The 13,664-nt window shown below is 45.6% G+C and overlaps 1 protein-coding gene and 1 non-coding gene across 2 annotated transcripts in view; both read left to right on the top strand.

The window, feature by feature from the left end:
* LOC124720045 (histidine-rich glycoprotein-like) overlaps nt 1-13,664 on the top strand; it is a 211,618-nt gene that overhangs the window by 17,877 nt on the left and 180,077 nt on the right. The window lies entirely within an intron of this gene.
* Nucleotides 4,027-4,101, top strand: Trnal-caa. The gene has a single exon. It is a non-coding gene; the product is annotated as a tRNA-Leu (tRNA).

The raw sequence follows: 13,664 nt of genomic DNA, 5'->3' as shown, positions 1-13,664 counted from the left end.
CCGACCGACCGCCGTGTCATCCTCGTGTGTTAGACGACAGTGGATGCGTATATGGAGAGCGTATGGTACCTACCGACCGCCGTGTCATCCTCACTGTTAGACGACAGTGGATGCGTATATGGAGAGCGTATGGTACCGACCGACCGCCGTGTCATCCTCAGATGATAGACGATGGTGGATGCGTATATGGAGAGCCTATGGTACCGACCGACAGCCGTGTCATCCTCAGCTGTTAGACAGTGGATGCGTATATGCAGAGCGTATGGTACCTACCGACCGCCGTGTCACCCTCAGCAGTTAGACGACATTGGATGCGTATATGGAGAGCGTATGGTCAGCACACCGCTCTTCCGGCCGTTGTCAGCTGTCGTGAGCGGAGCCGCTACTTCTCAGTCAATTAGCTCCTCAGTTGGCCCCACGAGGGTTGAGTACACCCCGCCTGCCGACAGCGCTCGGCAGACCGGGACGGTCACTCATCGAAGTTGTAGCCGAGCCCGACAGCGCCTAACTTCGGTGATACCACTGCGTGTTACCACTGCGGCAAGGCCTTTGGACTTTAGAGGTACAATCTGATGTTGGAAGTGTGGCATAAGAAGACCGGTATTATACTTACTTAAGAAAGAGAGCACATAACCACTACCAACAAACTTTAGATACAATTTCAGACCTTTACGAACCTTTTTTTCTCGGCAACAACCCCCCACAAAATACTGAAACGGAGGAACCTCATCGCCTACTACATTTTCGCTGTAGATCTACTAAAACTTTAGCATGAAGTGTGACGTTTTAATTTATTACTCCTTTACTATCCACTCTATTCCCGACGTACTTTGCAGACAGTAGGACTATTCACTTCTACCACTGAATGTGGAGCAAAATTATATCATACTACGATGCATGATTTTAGCAGATATGAAACACTGACATGCATGAAAAATTAGCTTTCACTTAAAATTGAACGCAAAATTACCTAGTCTATGTTCATACAGTTTCCAAAAAAAAAAAAAAAAAAAAAAAAAACAAATTAGCGACTTCAAACAAACTTTAAATATCAAACGTTTTCTAAATTTTGTCTCGTTTAAGTGCCTGACATCAATATACTTAACAAAAATGGTTCAAATGGCTCTGAGCACTATGGGACTTAACATCTGAGGTCATCAGTCCCCTAGACTTAGAACTACTTAAACCTAACTAACCTAAGGACATCACACACATCCATGCTCGAGGCAGGATTCGAACCTGCGACCGTAGTAGCAGCGCGGTTCCGGACTGAAGCGTCTAGAACAGCTCGGCCACCAAGGCCGGCATATATTTAACACTTCCACTCATTCATACCTAGGAATTGCAATTAAGAGTAACTTAAGTTGGAGGGAACACATAGAAAACGTTGTGAGGAAGCCTAACCAAAGGCTGCGTTCTATAGGCAGGACACTTAGAAAATGTAACATACCTACTAAGGAAACTGCCTACACTACGCTTGTCCGTCCTCTTTTAGAATACTGCCGCGCGGTGTGGGATCCTTACCAGATAGGATTGACGGAATAGGTCGATTAAATTCAAAGAAGAGCAGCACGTTTTGTACTATCGCGAAATGGGGGAGAGAGTGTCACGGACATCGTGCAGGATTTGGACAACATTAAAACAAAGGCGTTTTTTGTTGCAACGGAATCTTCTCACGAAATTTCAACCACGAACTTTCTCCACCAGAGATTTCGTGGGCGCCGAGCTACATAGGGAGAAACGATCATCATAATAAAACAAAGGAAAATCAGAGCTCGTGTGCCGTGGTAAAACTTGCTGTTTTGAAGAGCGCGCTGAAGCGCGTAGTGTGAAGCAGTCGCCCTCCGTTTCTGGCGGTGGCGCCGCTGTGGCAATCGCAGCTTTGGTGTCTCCCTCTGGTGGGAAAGGGGAAAGGTTGCCTGCTCACGTGCATTTAAGGGGCGCTATGGGCTCGCCAGTGGGTCAGTCCTCAGCTATGGGCGAATGTGGCCAGTTGGTCAATCAAGTTAGTCTGGCTCTGTCTCTCGTCCGCACTGGTGAGGCAGTCAGTGTCTGTAGGTCGTCGGGAGTGCCAGTATGTGTTAGGCCGCCAGTCTGCTCCAGTTTGCTCAGGCAATGGTCATTGGCGGTTGGATCGATCGGTTGGTCGGTCGCGCACTGAGACACGAGATGATTTGTCCGCCTTGAGCGTCGGCGCATGTGAGGTCGCCACGTGAGTCCAGTGGGCCGCGCCGTATAGCGAGGGGTAGTGGCTTCGCGGCCGACAAAAGAGAGCAACAGGAGTCAACCCACGACGTCGGTCTGGCCGGCGCGAGCTGCGACGCCGTGAGACGGGAGATGGGCGCGCCTTCCTGCGTCCTTTGAAGCGGCTGGCAGCGGACGGTTCGGGAGAGCGATTTGGGGGTGCTGCGCCAGGTCTTCGTCAGAAATAGCAGTTTATTAGAAGTTAAGTGATTGGAGATATGTTGTATGTTTTACTCTTGTTAAATTCTACTTGTTTTCTTGGTGAGGTCACCAGCCGCTTTGTTTTGGGGTCGTCCCACCATTCTTCACCGTTTGCCCACCCGCGGGAAGGTGGTTATTTGTGAATTGGGTGGTCCGTTTTTCCCTTGTGGAGTAGGGGCGGGTTAGAGCAATCTGCGATTCGGGTTGTTCCGTAATCCCCCTGTCAATCTGCCATACGTTAGTAGCTGCCTCTGTCCTACGTCTCCTACCTTCTTTCAGGAGTGCTAGTTCTGCAGCTTCGCAGGAGAGCTTCTGTAAAGTTTGGAAGGTAGGAGACGAGGTACTGGCGGAATTAAAGCTGTGAGCACGGGGCGTGAGTCGTGCTTGGGTAGCTCAGTCGGTAGAGCGCTTGCCCGCGAAAGGCAAAGGTCCCGAGATCGAGTCTCGGTCCGGCACACAGTTTTAATCTGCCAGGAAGTTTCATATCAGCGCACACTCCGCTGTATAGTGAAAATTTCATTCTGGAAACATCCCCCAGGCTGTGGCTAAGCCATGTCTCCGCAATATCCTTTCTTTCAGGAGTGCTAGTTCTGCAGCTTCGCAGGAGAGCTTCTGTAAAGTTTGGAAGGTAGGAGACGAGGTACTGGCGGAATTAAAGCTGTGAGCACGGGGCGTGAGTCGTGCTTGGGTAGCTCAGTCGGTAGAGCGCTTGCCCGCGAAAGGCAAAGGTCCCGAGATCGAGTCTCGGTCCGGCACACAGTTTTAATCTGCCAGGAAGTTTCATATCAGCGCACACTCCGCTGTATAGTGAAAATTTCATTCTGGAAACATCCCCCAGGCTGTGGCTAAGCCATGTCTCCGCAATATCCTTTCTTTCAGGAGTGCTAGTTCTGCAGCTTCGCAGGAGAGCTTCTGTAAAGTTTGGAAGGTAGGAGACGAGGTACTGGCGGAATTAAAGCTGTGAGCACGGGGCGTGAGTCGTGCTTGGGTAGCTCAGTCGGTAGAGCGCTTGCCCGCGAAAGGCAAAGGTCCCGAGATCGAGTCTCGGTCCGGCACACAGTTTTAATCTGCCAGGAAGTTTCATATCAGCGCACACTCCGCTGTATAGTGAAAATTTCATTCTGGAAACATCCCCCAGGCTGTGGCTAAGCCATGTCTCCGCAATATCCTTTCTTTCAGGAGTGCTAGTTCTGCAGCTTCGCAGGAGAGCTTCTGTAAAGTTTGGAAGGTAGGAGACGAGGTACTGGCGGAATTAAAGCTGTGAGCACGGGGCGTGAGTCGTGCTTGGGTAGCTCAGTCGGTAGAGCGCTTGCCCGCGAAAGGCAAAGGTCCCGAGATCGAGTCTCGGTCCGGCACACAGTTTTAATCTGCCAGGAAGTTTCATATCAGCGCACACTCCGCTGTATAGTGAAAATTTCATTCTGGAAACATCCCCCAGGCTGTGGCTAAGCCATGTCTCCGCAATATCCTTTCTTTCAGGAGTGCTAGTTCTGCAGCTTCGCAGGAGAGCTTCTGTAAAGTTTGGAAGGTAGGAGACGAGGTACTGGCAGAAGTAAAGCTGTGAGGATGGGGCGTGAGTCGTGCTTGGGTAGCTCAGTCGGTAGAGCGCTTGCCCGCAAAAGGCAAAGGTCCCGAGTTCGAGTCTCGGTCCGGCACAGAGTTTTAATTTGCCAGGAAGTTTCGTATCAGCGCACACTCCGCTGTAGAATGAAGATCTCATTCTAGATGCCTCTGTCATGTTTGTCGGAATCGTTGTTAACGAATTTATAGAATTAAGATGTAAATGCCGAATTCCTGAAATATGTTTTTATCTTGCCTATCATATTGCGAGGTGGTATATGTGTAATATAGAGCATGTTGTACACTTTATGTAAGTCCGAATTTCACGGGTTTTATTTAAATGGTCATTTTTGTAAAGTTGCCACCCTTCCACCTTAAGAGTCCTTTTAAAAACAAATTGCACTTTCGGTGGCAAATAATTTCTTAGTGTGAGTGTTTGTACCATTTCCATCCCTCTGACCGGATGCGTAGTTAATGTGTTTGTGTGAGTTGTTAAAATTTTTAGTTTAAAGTAACCTGGTGTGCTGCAGATTTGCACCAGTATGGTCTTTCAGAGGTTGTTGTGAGCGGTCGTGACTACGGCCGTGTTGAAAGGGAGCGGCAAGGTCCTCAGCCCGAAGCCTCATACTGTCAATATTGTTCTTTCTGCCTCTAAATAAAATTGTAACTTGGTATTTCAAGGGTGCTCTTCTGCCTATAAATTTTAAATCTGTTTTGAAAAGACTTTTATGAGTAAAATTCCCATCTGTTAAAGGTAATTTCATTTTCATCAGTTACTCCCTGGCAACTACTTCCACGCTTAAATGTGTTAATGTTCTTGATGAATCGCTACTAAATAAAGTATATTCTTTAAGAAAAGATTTTGAAAGTAAATTCACGGTTCAGCTCGCACGGGAAGATGTAGATGTTAGTTTCTTCCGCGCGCTGTTCGAGAGTGAAAGAATATAGAGAATTATTGTGAGGGTGAGTCGACGAAGCCTCTGCCAGACACTTACGTGTGATTTGCAGAGCATCCATGTAGATGTAGATGTAGACGTTGATGTAAAGTTATTAGAAATTTGAAGCTGTATTACACATGGGTGCTGGATTCTGTAAGGAATCGGCGGTCTACCGATGTTTAACTATTTCAATCGCATGCTCGTACCTCAGGCCTCCTTTGCCAACAGTTTAGCTGCGCTCCGGATGCGTAGTTGAACCTAACTGTGCAAACGACTCACTGTTTATATCTCGTAGCTTCCGCATTGAGCATCTGCTACCGTTCAGAGTGCGTACACCAGATGTTGATGAACACAACGGCTGTGTCCGCAGGGGGTATGCTAGAGAAAGGAATTCGTTGCAGATAAACCACCTACTTGTATGGACATAATTTTTGAGCGAGTTGCGGTGTGGGTGTGGTTGGGAGAGTTAAAAACAATACAGGCTAAAGGCTTTATTGTAGGTACCAACTGACAAACCTATCATTTTATACTTTAACTTCTCTTTCCAATAAACTGAAGGTACATTTCTGTGACTGAATAATATCTATACTATGTGAGCGAAACTACCCGGACACCTGCCTGAAAATGACTTACAAGTTCGTGGCGCCCTCCATCGGTCATGCTGGAATTCAGTATGGCGATGGCCCACCCATAGCTGTGATGGCAGCTTCCACTCTCACAGGCATATGTTCCATCAAGTGCTAGAAAGTTTCTTGCGGAATGGCAGCCCATTCTTCACGGAGTGCTGCACTGAGGAGAGGTATCGATGTCGGTCGGTGAGGCCTGGCACGAAATCGGCGTTCCAAAACATCCCAAAGGCCTTCTATAGGATTCAGGACAGGACTCTGTGCAGTCCAGTCCATTACAGGGATGTATTTGTCGTGTAGCCACCCCGCCACAGGCCGTGCATTATGAACAGGTGCTCGATCGTGTTGAAAGAGGCAATCGCCATCCCTGAATTACTCTTCAACAATGGGAAGCAAGAAGGTGCTTAAGACATGAATGTAGGCCTGTGCTGTGATAGTGCCACGCGAAACCACAAGGGGTGCAAGACCCCTCCATGAAAAACACGACCACACCATAACACCACCACTTCCGAATTTTACTGTCGGCACTACACACGCTGGCAGATGACGTTCACCCGGCATTCGCCATACCCACACCCTGCCATCGGATCGCCACATTATGTACCGTGATTCGTCACTCCACACAACGTTTTTCCACTGTTCAGTCGTCCAATGTTTACGCTCCTTACACGAAGCGAGGCGTCGTTTGGCATTTACCGGCGTGATGTTTGGCTTATGTGCAGCCGCTCGACCATGAATCCAAGATTTCTCACCTCTCGCCTGTCATAGTTCTAGAAGTGGATTCTGATGCAGTTTAAAATTCCTGTGTGATGGTCTGGATAGAGGTCTGCCTATTACACATTACGACCCTCTTCACCTGTCGGCGGTCTCTGTCAGTCAACAGGCGAGATCGGGCTGTACGCTTTTGTGCTGTACGTATCCCTTCACGTTTCCACCTATCACATCGGAAACAGAAGACCTAGGAATGTTTAAGAGGGTGGAAATCTCGCGTACAGGCACGTGACAGAAGTCACACCCAATCACCTGACCATGTTCGAAGTTTCCACAGACCGCCCCTTTATACTCTCTCACGATGTCTAATGACTACTGAGGTCGCTGATATGGAATACCTGGCAGTAGGTTGCAGCACAATGCACCTAATATGAAGTACGTGTGTTTTGGAGATGTCCGGATACTTTTGACGACATAGTGCAGTTATCTGAATGGAAACTGTTTGGCGAGAGAAGTCGCTTCTCCAAAATTTTTAACACAAATATCTCCCACACTTCCCGGTATTAATTTAATGCCTGTCTGAATTCTCAAGTGTATAAAACAAAATGATAGACAGTTACAGTTCTTAGTCATACTCTGTCTGCCTCTCGATGTCGAAGTCAGCACCTGGAATAAAATTTATGTGGCTTTGCAGAATTCCGGCGATCGTCGACTCCGTAAATTATTAAAATACTCAGAGGCTAAATCTTACGCCGTGGGGAACCACTCTTGGGTGCCATGACGTACTCACTCCGCAACATGGGAATCAGTGTCCAACTTGTGTAAAAATTTCGATAAAAGTTCAGAAATTAATAGAGCGTTGTCGACTGTGGCGCAGGCTTTACTGATTTCTCAGGATACAAATATCCCTACGAGTCAAGGCTGAAGTTAAAATAACCAAAAAATTAAATGTATCTTTTCCATTCATGAAACTATATTTTTCCATAAACGATCTTCATAGCTGCATTTCAGTGTACATCGTCCTCTTCTATGAGATGAAACCTTATCACAAATAATCAAATTACATACAGAGCCGCTAATTACAATTCCGCTGCGATCATATTCTCCGGAATTGCTAAATCAGAAGTAAGTCCGTAGTACACGTAATGTACACTACACCCATAGAGTTTTTGTATCACGAGTCAGAGAAAATCTCTCTCGCAGTCGTAACATTCTCTAACAATAGACTGCGCAAGAGGACATTTACCTGAAATCAACATTTAAATCACGTTACTCGGGGCACGAATCGAGTACGTTATTACGCATTTATAGTGCACAATTTATGACCTTTTTTTTGATCAAATGTTCTGCTGTTGTGCTTTTTACTAGATGCAGAAGTAAAGACCTTGACATAAGCTCAGATAAGTCCTTTTTGTATCCTACAGATTAAGTAAAGTGACGGAAATCTTAGTTGAATAAGTGTATTACTGTAAAATACTTCCAGAGGTATTTCCATTAGTTGGGATGGATGTTGGTCCTTGGACGTAAAACTTCTTGAATGAGTAAGATTTTGAGACGATGTATCGTTAATATCTAGCTCACTACACCAGTATAATCGATGCTTTGTAATATATTATGCTTCCTATGTTGATGTGGTTTCGGTATCTGAGCTGAATTAAGCAAAAGTTAGAAAACGTATGTCCTTACTTTGTGTAAATACCTGACATCATGGACATAAACGAATTTCCTTGCTTACAAAAGCTTACTAAAGCATTTTACGCGTATTCATGTGGAATCGTTAGAAAACTAATGCTGCGTTCGAAGTTGCTATTTTGTCTTCCAATCATGTGGAAGCGGTGAAAAAGAAGACTATTCACTAAAGAACATTGATTCTGTCGCTTGTTAAAGAACTGTCAATAAGTTTCAACTGGACCACATGTAAATACTATAGCCACTGCTTTATGATGAGGAATTTCAAATGGCTCTGGGCACTTCCTTTCATCGAATGTAAGTCTTGCGCCAGGCTTGTTTACTCGGGTAACTAGGCGCAACTAAGAACAAAACACTATCTGGCGACTGTCATCTGACAAAACAAAACAGCGCAACAGAACGCTTGTGTGGCAATTGCCGGATCTACAAACTATTGCACTACCGAAGATGAGACAACTCCGTCAATTAGTTTGCCAGTTATGGACTTTTAAACAGTGGATACATTTTTTCGACCCCTCTGTATGTTCAAGAATTCTGCAGTAAACCGATATTAAGGGCATTGGACCGAAATGTTACGGGGCAGTTCTTTTACCCTTTTTGTACAGGGTGAGTCACTAACTATTGCCACCAATAATAAATCCGAAAGTATGACAGGAGCTGAAAAGTTTGTGGGACAAAAGTTGCATGGGCCAACGGGGCCCATAATATACGTTGCTTTTTGTTGCTAGGTGGGGTCGTTTCAGAGATACGAAGGTCAACTTTGTTTTTGTAAATGGGATGCTACGGTACTTATTTCATGATAGCGGCTATCGAGACGAATCCAATGATGTGTAACAGTAAGGCCTTTGAAGATCAACGAAGGTGAAAAGGTGGCACGGAAGTCCATTTACCAAAGGTGTTCGAAGTGATGACCATTGGAATCAGTGCAGTGCTGCAATCTTCTTGTCATTGATTGAATGGTATTCCTTGTCACATCGGCACTTATCGAAGCACATTCTCTGACAATTCTTTGTCCTATATCGTGCAAATAGTAAGTATTCGCCGAATACGGCGTATCCATCTGATGTGCCATTGACACGTAAACACCATTCAACAGTTCCATACAACACTAAAGTGCGCGTCATTTACGACGGCGGCCGAGTTTAGGTTCGTTCTGCGCATCTGACGTCACAAAACACAGTCGGCCAATGAACAGAGAACAGCGTTGCCAGAGCTCGACTGCAGTGCAGAGCACGGACGAGTGTCTTCAGTTTTAGAAACGTTCAGTCATAAATGAAGTAATTGAAGAAAAGCAATGCCTGGATAGCAGAGTTTCTTTTATAGAAAGTTTGGAAAAAAGCATTGTTTATACCAATTGCTTCATATACTGTTAATTAATTAAACCAAACAAGCAATAAGCCTCCTAATTCAGGCGATAGCAAGGAAAGGTGTTTGTGTCATTCTCACTAACCGCTTTTTCGCAATAAAGAGCAGCGGTAATTGTTTGTTTCCTATAGTACTTCGACGAAACATGAGTAATTCATAGTCATACCAACAGTGTTTGTCGGTATTTTGCGTGACATTTCAACTGTGTTAGCGTAATGGTTAAAGTGTATGGCTGCTAAGCGAAGGTTCTGAATTCAAACCTTGTTCGGTGCTTAATATTTTCTTTATTTAAAAGTAATATCGAAGTGTCTTAGTTCATGAATTTTATTCGTTTGAATGTAATTTTTTGAAATTTCTAGTGGCAACTAAAATCGACCATACGGAAAGTATACGCTATGGACTTTTACCTCGACAAACTCTTCAGAATTTCGTGCAATGGTTTACTACATCTAATGCTGCAAAATAACTGCATTGAACACTGAAACAAAATTAAGTCATTTATGGGGGGAAGGTATCAGTCAAGAAGATGTGTAAAAATCAAATTTTTGGGCCAAATAGTTTTTGTGAAATCGAATGATAAAGTGTGTCAAATCAGTCGAAACACCATGTGTCTGCACAGGCGAGCAGTGCAGTGACGACAAAATCGCGCACATCGTGGAAGGCGGGGAGCACGTCTCTGTAGCAGCGAAAGGGTTGATGCGGCCGTGGTGGCTTTACTTCATAAACTGCGCGCTCCCCCCTAAACCTAAGTTTGTGAACTATACTATACAATGGCGCTGCTTCTCTTGGTGCGTACGACTGGCAACGCAGCAATCTCCCACGTCTGGGCGGGCATGCGCGAACCGCAAGATAAAAGAATTGAACTATAATAGGAACGGTAAGACTAGTATCGTCGAATCAAGCGAATGTGAATGATGTATTCCTTCAAAGAACAGGTCGATGTGGTTCTCATTTACGGAGAATGCAAACGAAAAACAGTGAGAGCGGGTTAGTGGAAATTCAGCAGGATACCCTTCCGGGATAAGGCAGAGACGTCAGGGAAAGACGTGACTAACACGGTATGATGGCCATCCTCGTCTCCGAAGCGTCGGCAGCCTAGACGCGTGACGTCATTCACAGGCTGTCAAGTTTTTTGCTTCCGAGCTGTGGTCTTGGAGCCAACCCCCCACTCCCCCCCCCCCTCCCTCTTTCTCGCCCTTCTGTTTCCTTCAGCCAGGAACTGCCGACTCCTTTGCGCCTCGGAGACAGCAGAAAATCTCCGGGAAAGATACCTGCGTGTTGGTTCACGGAAGAAATGCTCCTAGCAACAAAGAAAAGAAAAAAGAGGGGATAACGTCTGGATTCCCAGTTTCACCAGTGACGTAATCAACATGGCTACTGTAACATCTTAACTCTGACTATATTTCGAATCTATACGAAACAGTCAGTTCTCATTACGCCAAAATTGCACATCGTAAAAAAAAATAACACGTTAGATCTACGATTTTCTGTCAAGGATTGATGAAAGAAACATTTGTCAGAGTGAAAAAGAACGAACGATCGTTAAAAGAAGCTGTACAGGTGGAGTAAGAACTACGAATTACGAAAAATATAAGCTAATATCGTAAAATAAACTTCGGATACGTAGCTAAAGTGAAGAAACCATACACAGTTAAGAATATGTGTATTTCTCAGGATTGAATTTACAACTGGCCATTAAAGTTGCAAACGCATAAAGTCGCACATCGTAAAAAAATAACACATGTTAGAACAACGATTTTCTCTCGAGCGTTGACGAAAGAAACATTTATCGGAGTGAAAAAGAACGAACGATCGTTAAAAAAAGCTGTACAAGTGGAGTAAGAACTACGAATTACTGGGTGTTGTGTGATGTCCATAGGTTAGTTAGGTTTAAGTAGTTCTAAGTTCTAGGGGACTGATGACCATAGATGTTAAGTCCCATAGTGCTCAGAGCCAGTTTTGAACTACTAATTACGAAAAATTGAAGCTAATATCGTAAAATAAACTTCGGTTACATAGTTCAGCTGAAGAAACCACACACAGTTAAGAATATGTGTATCTCTCAGTATGGAATATACAGCTGGCCATTAAAATTGCAAACGCTTAAAGTCGGCATGCAAGAAACGCTGGTATCAAGTGTACCACATGCTTGGGTATGCAGATGATTAGCACTTCTTGGCAGTCGCAGACGGTAGGCAGGAGTAGTGGTCTGTTTCTGAATGCTTGTTGCTACCGGGATAACATTGCGTGACAGGCTGTGGAGTGCAATTCTTCGTCTTTTGACGTAAACGCAGTGGTCCGCGTGGTAAAACAGTGTTGACATGAGTCCTCAAACGCGGCACGGCTTTGCTACAGATTCAGAGATAAACTATCTCAGCAGAACGGTAGGGTAGGGTGCAGGCATCATACGTTGGAGCAAAATATCCTAGGCGTTCTATAGCGGAGTTACTTTGCTTGAGTGTAATGAGAAACTTTCGATGCAAGGAGTACTTACTACTACTGGGACGACACTACTGTGCTTGCCGGCCGCGGTGGTCTCGCGGTTCTAGGCGCGCAGTCCGGAACCGTGCGACTGCTACGGTCGCAGGTTCGAATCCTGCCTCGAGCATGGATGTGTGTGATGTCCTTAGGTTAGTTAGGTTTAAGTAGTTCTAAGTTCTAGGGGACTGATGACCACAGCAGTTGAGTCCCATGGTGCTCAGAGCCATTTGAACCATTTTGAACTACTGTGCTTGTGTGACATACTGTGGGGGCGCAAGTTTTCTTTTAATGGGTACGATGTTGCATGTGTGTAGTAATAGTGTTCAAATACCGCCACACATGGGACCCATCTGTGCTGCAGCTCTTGATGCAGACTGTAGTAGATGTTTTATGGGTCATCAAGTAGCCACCATTATTAGCAACAACACTTCTTAAACATACAGTAGTAAACTATTTAGAAACAAACTGTAAATAAAAACTTCCGAGTCTTTTTTTGTTTGTTTATTTAGTTTCAGGCCAACTGAGAACCACGTCAAGATAACTTTTCATTCCTTACTTCTCCAAACCTGTTTCATTTTCCCAGCATAAGCTCTTTTCCTCTCATCTGACCACTTGACTCCATCTGTTCTTCTGTCTGTTTTCTATTCTATCGCTTGCACCTTGTCCCGCGGTTACGCAGGGTCAGCCATGGTTAACCGGATCTGGCATGTTAATTGTAAAGGGTGGCCACATGCCCTTCCTGCCGCCACCCAGTACCCCCCCCCCCCTCCCCCCCGCCAGGACGGAATTAGTGTACCCCAGATGTCTGCGTCTAGTGTAAATCGTGAAATAGTGTGCATGTGTTTCAAATGTCTGTGAGTCGTGTAACTGAGGCGGTACGTGGGGACCAGCTCGGTATTCACCTAGTAGGATGGGAAAAACCGCCTAAAAACCACATCCAGACTGGCCGGCACACCTGCCGTCGTCGTTACTCTGCCGGGCGGATACGATCCGGGGCCGGCGCGCTTACCCGAGTCCAGGGAGCAACGCGTTAGCGCTCTCAGATATCGGTCGAACATTGTGTTTCCTTAAAATCTTGTCCTTAGGCTCCAGACTGTTTTATCTTCTTGAAAATCTTTGAATTTTTTGACTTTTCGTCCGACTTTGTCTCTGCTGAGTGAGGCCTCCTGTTCAGTTTGCATCTGTGGTCTTGCCACCCCACTCATTTTCTTTGCCTGTTTTCCTATTTTGGAACCGAGCGGGGTGGCGCAGTGGTTAGCACAGTGGACTCGCATTCGGAAGGACGACAGTTCAGTCGTGCGTCCGGCCATCCTGATTTAGGTTTTCCGTGATTTCCGTAAGCCGCTTCAAGCAAATGCCGGGATGGTTCCTTTGAAAGGGCACGGCCGACTTCCTTTACCTAATCCGATGAGACCGATGACGTCGCTGTTTGGTCTCATCCCCCACATCAACCAAATCCTAATTTGGAACAAAAAAATGGTTCAACTGGCTCTGAGCACTATGGGACTCAACTTCTGAGGTCATCAGTCCCCTAGAACTTAGAACTACTTAAACCTAACTAACCTAAGGGCATCACACAGATCCATGCCCGAGGCAGGATTCGAACCTGCGACCGTAGCGCTCTCGCGGCTCCAGACTGTAGCGCCTAGAACCGCACGGCCACTCCGGCCGGCTTCATTTGGAACAACGTGTCGATTTTCTTTGTGAATCCGTCTTCCTCATTGTCTCCAGACATCCATAGAGTGCATCACATCTTTTCCTACTCTCATATGTTGTTTTAGGGCAGAATCAGTACAGTTTTTTTATTTGGTCGCTAAATCCAATTGCTATCTTTGTTACTGATTGGACG

The sequence above is a fragment of the Schistocerca piceifrons genome, chromosome 11 (genome assembly GCF_021461385.2).
Source record: "Schistocerca piceifrons isolate TAMUIC-IGC-003096 chromosome 11, iqSchPice1.1, whole genome shotgun sequence".
Classification (NCBI taxonomy): domain Eukaryota; kingdom Metazoa; phylum Arthropoda; class Insecta; order Orthoptera; family Acrididae; genus Schistocerca; species Schistocerca piceifrons.
The sequence above is the reverse complement of the archived record's forward strand: the minus strand, read 5'-3'. Positions and strand labels throughout refer to the sequence as shown.